Source organism: Aegilops tauschii, chromosome 7 (assembly GCF_002575655.3).
Source record: "Aegilops tauschii subsp. strangulata cultivar AL8/78 chromosome 7, Aet v6.0, whole genome shotgun sequence".
NCBI classification, from domain to species: Eukaryota; Viridiplantae; Streptophyta; class Magnoliopsida; order Poales; family Poaceae; genus Aegilops; species Aegilops tauschii.
In genome coordinates, this window is record NC_053041.3 from 37021639 (window position 1) to 37031200 (window position 9562).

General features: G+C 42.2%; 2 long non-coding RNA genes across 2 annotated transcripts; both read right to left on the minus strand.

Moving 5' to 3' along the window:
• Positions 1-1119: 1119 nt before the first annotated feature.
• LOC141027759 (uncharacterized) lies at positions 1120-3422 on the minus strand. The gene is made up of 2 exons (XR_012189652.1): positions 2950-3422; positions 1120-2836 (listed from the first exon to the last, which is right to left on the minus strand). It is a non-coding gene; the product is annotated as an uncharacterized lncRNA (long non-coding RNA).
• Positions 3423-3482: 60 nt separating this feature from the next.
• On the minus strand, positions 3483-5710 carry LOC141028067 (uncharacterized). Its single transcript, XR_012190311.1, has 3 exons — positions 4313-5710; positions 3718-4095; positions 3483-3620 (listed from the first exon to the last, which is right to left on the minus strand). It is a non-coding gene; the product is annotated as an uncharacterized lncRNA (long non-coding RNA).
• Positions 5711-9562: the final 3852 nt, after the last annotated feature.

The window sequence follows — 9562 nt, forward strand, 5'->3', positions numbered from 1 at the left end:
GATGGCGTGTCCTGGGTGTTGCCCCGATCTGATTCGTTCAACGGTAATGGTTTCGCCTTTGGCCAGCCACCTTGGAGGTCTGCAAAGCTGCATATCAGCGATGGAGCCGCGTCGAGCTCGGATGAGGAGGTGACCCATCATGTTTTTTCTTTCGGTGACTGCCGTGGTGGTGCTGGAGGCAGGTGATGAGCGTTGGTGTTATGCTCAAAGAGGTTTTGCTGTCTTTTCAATTTTGTCATGTCGGTATTTATGTGACTTGTACTTTAATATTTATGATATGAATGAGACACACATTACCATGCAAAAAAACTGAATTCCGATGAGCAGAGAGAAAGTCTATTAATTAGTTGACCACTTACAATATTCCGTAGGGTACTTTATTTTTAAAATTGGAATGAAGCCTTTTCATTGATTTTTTTTAGCTAAAAGAGCAGCAGGAGAGGCTCCTAAAGAATTAAGGAACCCCCCGTGTGTGATTGTTCAAAAAATTCCACCCAACACAGAGGCCATGGGTGATTTTTAGTTGAAGACCTTAGCATACTTTTCTTTCTTGATTTTGCAACGCGCGAGAATCACAACTAATGGAGGCTATCCTTTTGCATGGACGCCTCGATGGCACGTAAAACCATCCCAATGTTACCCCACATAGCCAGCTCATCCATACTAAGTAAATAGGTTAGCATCGCGGCTCGTATTCTATTGAAAATGTCGAGATTCAAAGAGCATGTGAGAAGCAATCTCGGGAGCGTCTTTGCAGAGCTAGCATGTAGTATAATGGTTGGTGAGGCTATCCTCAAGTCGGTCCGACGTCCAAAGACGATTCCAAAGGGCAAGCCATGCGAATATCTTGCATTTAGGAGGCTCCTAATCCTCTCGGGTTACTTCATTCGAATAGCTTGACTTGAGATGATGTGTACTTTACACCTATATCGAGCATACAAATAGAAGTGTCTCGTTCCTAAAAACGCCCCGTTCCCTGTGTTGATTTCCATCCACGATAGATGGTCATACTCATTAGCTAATTGAAAATTCATGAGGATACAACTCTGTTAATTGACCTCTTGAACTATTATGTCGGTCGGTTACTTCGATTTTTAAGATTGAAACAAGGTCGGTTACTTTAATTTTTAAGATTGAAACAAGACATGAGCTTTGCCTTTTCATTGATTAAGGAGAAGAAAACATGTTGGCCGAGATCTAAAGTAAAAAAGAGCTCGAGTCAAAGAAGGACAACGAGCCAAGCTTGAGCTTCCTCCTTGACGTTTGCGCCGGCACAGAGGGCACTGAAGGCCTTAGTGTTCATTTCTTGCGAGATTTTCCAACACACCAGAATTGCAACGGATCGGGGAGTGGCCTTCTGCGTGGACGCCTCGGTGGCACAAAAAACTGTTAACATCGCGGCCTACATTCTCCTAGAACATCTGACATTCGAAGAGCGTGTGAGAAGCAATTCCGGGCGCAGCTTTGTGGAGCTGGAATAAAAGATTAGTGGGGAAGCTGAATAGGTGCTTTAGAATCGTCATTGGACGGCGGACCGACTTGCGACAAAAGGATTGCGCTCACCCTGGAGGATATTCATTCACCTCAAGTCTAATATAGGTGTAAAGACGATTCAAAAGACCCCCGCATGCATGAGTCTTTGGTGAAAGACGATTCTAAAGCACTAAGTCAGGTGAATATCCTCCAGGGTGTACTTCATCCGATCGGTAGCTTGATTTGAGATGGTCGGTACTTTACACCTATAACTATATTGGGCTTGAACCGTAGCTAGCATTGTAAAGAGAAGTGTAGTTTCCGGCCCCCCTCAAATATTTCCATTCCATGTGATGATTTCCATCCTCAGTAGTATAAACTTATTTGCTCGTCGGACTTGCAGTTTGACTGACTGGCACCCATTTTCTTTCCCAAACAAAAATGATTAAATAATGCATGTACTTTGCCTAACCAAATTAATCGCATAAACAACACTCATGAGTCATGAGCCCCCGCAAAAGAAAAAACAATACTCATGAGTCTATAAGAGCAGCAGCAACAACAACCGAAAGAAACAAAGCACGTGCATGAAGGAGTTTGCTTTAAACTATCAAGTCTATTTTACTTGGATGGCATGATCGAGTTATGACTTGTGACAAAGTTTTGGCATCAGGATGGCATCATGCATATGCATGCATACGATGCATGGGCCGGCGTGGCCTAGGACTCGGAGGCATCATCATCATGCGCGCGCTAACGGCCGAACTCGTGCATGGCAAAGGCGCACCGCACAATCAAAAGGCCAAGGCCAGGGATTCTACCTCCACCATGACCCCCTTGGCCTGCAGCAGCTTTGCAGAGTGATTGATCTGCAAGACCACCACCACTGCGTTAATCATCACGGCGGCCAGCACCCGGCGTCTGTCTACGTACTACTACTGCTCCTCCATGCCATGCACCGTCGACAGCCGCCACTATGTATGGTATGTTGCCGTCCGGGATCGGGCGTCTAATCATCCGCCACTATGTATATTAGCGGCACCTAACACCCCACCACGATCGCGAGGACGGGAGAGCAAGTAACTAGTCCTAGGAATCCTAGGTAGCCGTGTTCCTCAAATGATTGAGCAATGCTTGAGCTAGCTCATAGTGGGAGAAGATAATCATAAGCCTTCTTCAGCAGTGGTGCAGATCAAATCTGGACTGTAAAACAAGGACAAACTGTAGTAAATCCGCTTCTTTTTGAAGGAAGAAAAATGGTCTACTCTTGTACTATTACCTGCAGTTTTCTTTTCCCTATGGGTGCACTGATGATTTGCCAGGCTGCCTCGAAGCCTTGTCCTGAACAGAGGAAGCAAATTTCCTGCAAAAAAAAAAAATCAGAAAGACCAAAAAGCAGAGAGCAACTGTTTGAAGCGTCAATTCTCTGGTCCTGCCTGGCTATTTGGGAGGACCATTCTACCATTCTGGACTCACCCGCACCAAACGACATGTAGGTACCACTATACCAAACCAGAGCAGCGACCCGTCGAAAACAAAATGTATGAGCATGAAGATCGCGAGCCATATGGCAAGGGTCTCCATCCGATACACACAACATATAGGCGGTCGCCCCTGACCTAGGAAACATTTTTCTAGCCTTTAGGAGGCGTCAGTTCGAGCCTTGTCTCGAGCGATCCGTGTGGACCGTGCCGGGTTTAGTAGGTCAGGTGTAGCTTCAGTTCAGCTGTATGGTAGTCAAGAATTGGCCTGAAGCATCTTGCGTGCAGGCAACCTGACAGCAGACGGGTGCATTTGACAAAGGGAAACTAATTTGTTAGCATACAGAGTGTGCGTGCGCGTGTGCATGGTCACCGCGCCTGTACGTGGGCTAGGTAGTGCGTGAGTGGGTTTGTGTTCGTGTAGTAGTGGCACACGATCTGGCCTCGTGGGCGTCCTGTAACTGTATATATACGTCCTCCGATGGCTAATGCAAAGTGTGTTGAATCTCATCCCTGCTTTCATAATTAACCAGCAATGAGAAAAATACGTTATCTATGTTTGGTGATGTGCTATGGCTAAACTGCTTGCACCTGATGTGGCGTGTGGAAAAACTCTGCTGGCGGTCCAAAGTCGGGCACGGAGAACATCAGCTCTGCAGTTGGCATCTGGCTTCAGAAACAAGCCAAGATGGAGCTCATGAGAAATAATACTAACAATTTAATCTCGAATGAACGAGCGTGTCACCGAGAGAACAGAACTCACCTGCATTCTGACTGGCGAAAAGCAAGTATCGTAACGCTGTCGCGCTACAGGTGCATCGACGCCGATCCTCAAATCATACTGACCAAGTCATAGTAACTTGCTCAGCACACTTGCGGGGATTCAGAATTGAGATTCTGGAACACCATAGCGCACTCCCGATCCCATCGATCTTCCATCAATCACATGGAAAAAGGTTGCAAGCACACAGGAACGTAGTATGCTTCACATTTCCTCCCATGAATCAGACAGATTGCACCGCAACGCCACGTCGTCCTCTGCTTTGGGTCGTGTAGTGGGCATCAGCCCTGAGAGCAAGTAAAGCAGCAGCAGCTTCCATCACCAGTGCCGCCTACGTGCAGCCTCGCGACACTGTCCAACCTGCATCCGAAGGATCGATCATCAGACCACGTACAACCCCCAGTGCAGATGGATGGGAAACAGGCCAACAAGTGCAGACCAAGGCAAGCACCATCTGGGAACTAGACTGCGACAGGCCACCAAAGTCATTCATGGAGAAGATACATCCGATCTTTCCCTAGCTAGCTAAGCAGTAGCAAAATAGCAATAACATAAAAGGTAAAAGGAGAGCCCATACCAGGATAACCATTTGTCCATGTCTGCAGCGTGCATGACCAGGCCGGCAAGAGCTAGTGACTTAGGGAGTGCCCACAGCACCAGAGGAGTAACAAACTTGATTTGTTTTAGCTGCACGATAAGGAGGCCTGCAAATTTTCAACACCAAATCAAATCAGCAGCTCCAGGCACTAACTCTGAGGGGGAAGTACCTTCCCTAAAGATCTGATGTTAACATGAGCAAAAAGGAGAACAGTTACTAGGCAGGCTGGAATCCGGGCTTTGCCGTGCATAGCTCCATCCACTAGATGAAAAGTTGCTCCACCTTGTTAATGATCACCGGATTTGAAACCATCAGTTAACACGTCACAACGAACTTCTCATCATGGTAGATTCAGTAAGGTTTACCCTAGCAAGCACGATCGGGACGTTTTCCTTCTCCCCAGTCAGGGTCAAAATCAAATCCTATTAAGCTCATCTCTATAATAGAATAATACTAGTTGTTTCACCACACAGAAACCAAGGATTACTTGCCAGCTAATTTGCAGCAGGGAAAGCTGCACCTTTTCAAACCATAACTACGCTTTCTTTTGCAAAACTCGAGGTGTTGGTATATGCACTCAAACTATTTAAATGGCCTCAATGCATCTTTGACTTCCAGTTTAGTACTACCTTAAGTCCACTTTACTTGTTTCTAGATCTTCTATTGTAGATCGAAAGCAATGTTAAGATCTTTTAGACACCCCACAAACATATTTTATCAATAGCAGTCAACGTTGTACATGTATGCATGTATTTTTCACTCAGCAAAGCAAGCAACTTCCTAGTTGAAGAAATAGGACTTGCTTGTAGTCAGGTTCAGCCTGAATGAAGCAAAAGACTGAATATATGTCAATGAATGAAGTTCTTAAAGTTGTTGCATCTTCTTTATCATGCTTCAGGGACAGGCTAATGAAAGATCTGAAATTACAACTCCAGAAGCAAAGAAAGCTGGGCTAGCACAATGACAGCACTGAACCACAAGCCCCAGCCTGTACTTAACTAGGCCCAGGTCCATTGAATCCTCAAAGACAAAGAAATGGAATCAGCTGCTCTTGTAGAATCCAAAATCCAGTGTCACTGATTGAGTCATGAGAGGTGCCAAGTCTCATAAATATCAGTTCAGATCCCAGATGAGCAAGAAACTTTGGCCTTCTAGTTACAGAACAAAGCTGACATAATTCTAGATGCCCCAAATCATGTCCAGCAGATCAAAATTTAAAACCAGACCTATTTTCAAAGACCAACTTAGGAACATTTTGAGACATAGCAAAACAGTGTACTCCCTCCGTTCGAAATTACTTGTCGTAGAAATGGATGTATCTAGACGTATTTTAGTTCTAGATACATCCATTTTCGAGACAAGTAATTCCGAACGGAGGGAGTACATCTGAAGATGCAGCAGCCTATGAAGAAAAGTAGACTGTGATACAAGAAGATTGTACCTAAGGTAAGAGAACCCATCTGCAAACACCACTGTAAGTAATACACCGGTTTAGAAAGATTCTGAAAATACGTCCAGCAAAGGTGCTCTAAAATCAGAAATACTACCACCAAACCTGCTAGTGCCACTTTGAAGTAATCCATATCTTTAGCTCAATTCTGAAAATAAATGGGCTGGGACAATGGTAGCATTCAACCACAAGCCGAACCTATACTTAACTAAGCCCAGGTCCATTAAATTCTCAAAGGACCAAGGAATGGAATCAACTGCCCTTGCAGAATCCAGTGTTGCTCTGATTCAGTCATGGGAGATGCCATGTCACATAAATATCAAGTAGCACCATCATGTTCGATTTCAATATAAGGAATATTGTGAAATGAAACAGTTACAATCCCAGATGATTAACACACTTTGGTCTTCTAGTTACAAAACAAAACAGACATAATTCTAGATGCCGTCAATCATGTCCAGCAGATCGAAATTTCAAACCACATACTTACTTTCAAAGATCAAATTAGGGACATTTTGAGACATAGGAAAACAGTGTACATGTGAAAATGCAGCAAACTATGAAGAAAAAAAAAATAACACTATGTAATACTCTTTATTCAGTTAAGACAAGAGAAACCATCTGCAACTACTACTATAAATAATACACCTGTTTACTACGTTTCTGCAAATAGATCCAGCAAAGATGCTCTAAAAAGTAAAATACTACCCCCTGCTAGTACCAGTTTCAAGTGATACACCTGTTAGTTCAATTCTGAAAATACATGCAGCAAAGATACACCTCTTCACTCTTCTAATGACATGATACTTTTAAGAAACCTCCAGGACTCCCAACTTACTTTCCTAGTCTAGCAAGGGGCCAATTTACTTTCCTTCCATATTTATACTAATGCGACAAGATGTGACTGCAATTCAATCTCCCTAGAGGCATATAAGTCCTCTGGGGGGCAATAAAAGTATTCAGTCCAACCGAACCGTTCCATGCAATGTGCAACTTGCATGTTTATTATATAGCCCACTCATTTTTCTTGTACAATGGAAGTTGGAAGGTTCCTGGTCAAAGGGTTTCATATAGCACACAAAAATTAATGCCTTCACTACTGTGTATCAGGTCACAAAGAGAGAAAAATCAGCGCTGCAATGAGGTATGACACAATATCAAACTCCAGATTGGCCATAGCCTAATGCAGTCTTCAACGCAACAGTTCAGCACTTTGACAAGGGCAAACTGTAGATAATATTCATAGAGCATATGATCTTATTCAAAAATTGAAATGTCAAAATCTACTAGACATGGTCAAATTACACATTTCAACGGACAACTTATTCTGTTTGCTGATGTGTGCTCATCAAGTCCTAACTGAAAATCCCAAACTAGACAAACTGCCACAAGTGGGGACGTACTCTTAACTAGACAGTGTACTGAATCAAGAGATAAAATTTCAAGGATCAAGGTGACACTTATATGTTAAACCTTCGCAATAACATCAAAGCATATGCAACACAATGATAATGCATAAATAAAACATGCAAGTATGTCAGAATCATGTGAAATACAAAAGTTTGCAACTTATTATGCTGCTCCAGGAACCGGTCAATAGTTTCCGTGTTGAACTTTATTAATGTGTGTTATAGACTTAAATTTTCTTTCCCCTCTATATGACAAAAGTATCCTACAAAACAAGAGCACCAGGACATGCATACAGGTAATGTATAATAAGTCAGAAATCAGAGCTACAATTAGCACCATATGAATCAACAATCTGAATCACAGTCAACTTCTTTTACCAGACAGAAAGTAAACATCTAGATACAACAATAGCTACAGAGGTACAATGACTAACGGCTAATCTCAAGAATGTATTTAGGTACGATCAAGGTGCTGCATTGTTTGACACAAGAACACACACAGGATCGTTGACAAAAAAATTACGGTAAGGAAAAATGTAACTAACTTCAAATGAAAAACAAAAGGTGGATGCATCTTTGACTTCCTGTTTGGCAGTAACCTAAGTCAACTTCACTTGTTTCTGTATCTTCTATTGTAGATCCAAAGCAATGTATCTTTTAGTCATAACGAGATGCGTGTATTTTTCAGTCATACCCAGCAAAGCAAGCAACTTCCTAGTTACAGAAAGAGAACTTCCATGCTTGCAGTCAGGTTCAGCCTGAATAGATGCAAAAGACTGGAAAATGTCTATGAATGAAATTCTTATAGTTGTTGCATGTAAGGAAGTGCTGCTCTCGAGTGCATCTTCTCTTATCATGCTTCAGGAACAGGCTAATGAAATATCTGAAATTACAACTCCAGAAGCAAAGCATGGGCTAGTGCAATGACAGCATTCAACCACAAGCCCAAGCCTATAGTTAACTAGGCCCGGATCCATTAAACTCTAAAAGGACCCAGAAATGGAACTATCTGCCCTTGTAGAATCCAGTGTCAATGATTGAATCATGGGAGATGCCAAGTCTCATAGATACCAAGTTTGATTTCAATAAAAGGAGATGGGTATATACAGAGCAAAATGAAATTTATGATCCCAGGTGAGCGAGACAGTTTGGTCTTCTACTTACAGAACAAAACTGACATCATTCTACAGGCCATAAATCATGTCCAGCAGATCGAAATTTCAAACTATGTGCTCATTTCCTATGATCAAATTAGGAACATTTTTAGACATAGCAAAACAGTGGATATCTGAAGATGCAGCAAACTATGAAGAAAAAACGAAGACAATGTAATACAAGAAGATGATTGAGTTAAGACAAGAGAAACTATCTGGAGTACCACTGTAAATAATACAACTGTTTAGTACGATTCTGAAAACATCCAGCAAAGATGCTCTAAAATAAAAATACTACCCCAACTATGAAAAATCAACGCTGCAATGAGATGTGACACAATATCAAAGTCCAGATTGGCCATAGCCCAGCGCACCTTTCAACACTGTTCAGTACTTTGACAAGCGCAAACTGTAGATAAAATTCAGAGACATATAAGCTTATTCACAAATTGAAATGCCAAAATCAACTAGACATAATCAAATTAGACATTCCAAGGGGCAACTTATTGTGTTTGCTGATATGTGCTCATCAGTCCTAACTGAAAATCCCAAACCAGACAAACTGCCGAAAGTGGGGATGTACTCTAACTACATAGTGTACTGATTCTAGGGACAAATTGCAAAGATCAAAGTCCAGATTGGCCATAGCCCAGCACACCTTTCAACACAACAGTTCAGTACTTTGACAAGGGCAAACTGTAGATAAAATTCATAAGACATATAACCTTATTCAAGAATTGAAATACCAAAATCAACTAGACATAGTCAAATTAGACATTTCAAGGGGAAACTTACTGTCTTTGCTGATTGTGTGCTCAATAGTCCTAACTGAAAATCCCAAACCAGACAAACAACCAGAAGTGGCAGTTTACTCTAACTAGACTGTGTGCTGACTCGAGGGACAAAATTTCAAGGATCAAGGTGATGCTTATATGTTAAACCTTCGCAGTACCATCAAAGCATACGCAACACAATTATAATGCACATGAAACTTGCAAGTAGGCCAGAATCATGTGAAATACAAACAACATTTGCAACGTACTGTGCTGCTCTAGGTACCAGCCAGTAATTTCTGTGTTCACCTACTCAAGTGCATTGTAGACTTCAATTTGTTTCCCCGTTATACAACAAAAGGATCCTACAGAACAAAAGCAACAGGACATGCATACGGGTAATGTAGAATAAGTCGGAACTCAGAGCAACAGTTAGCATCATA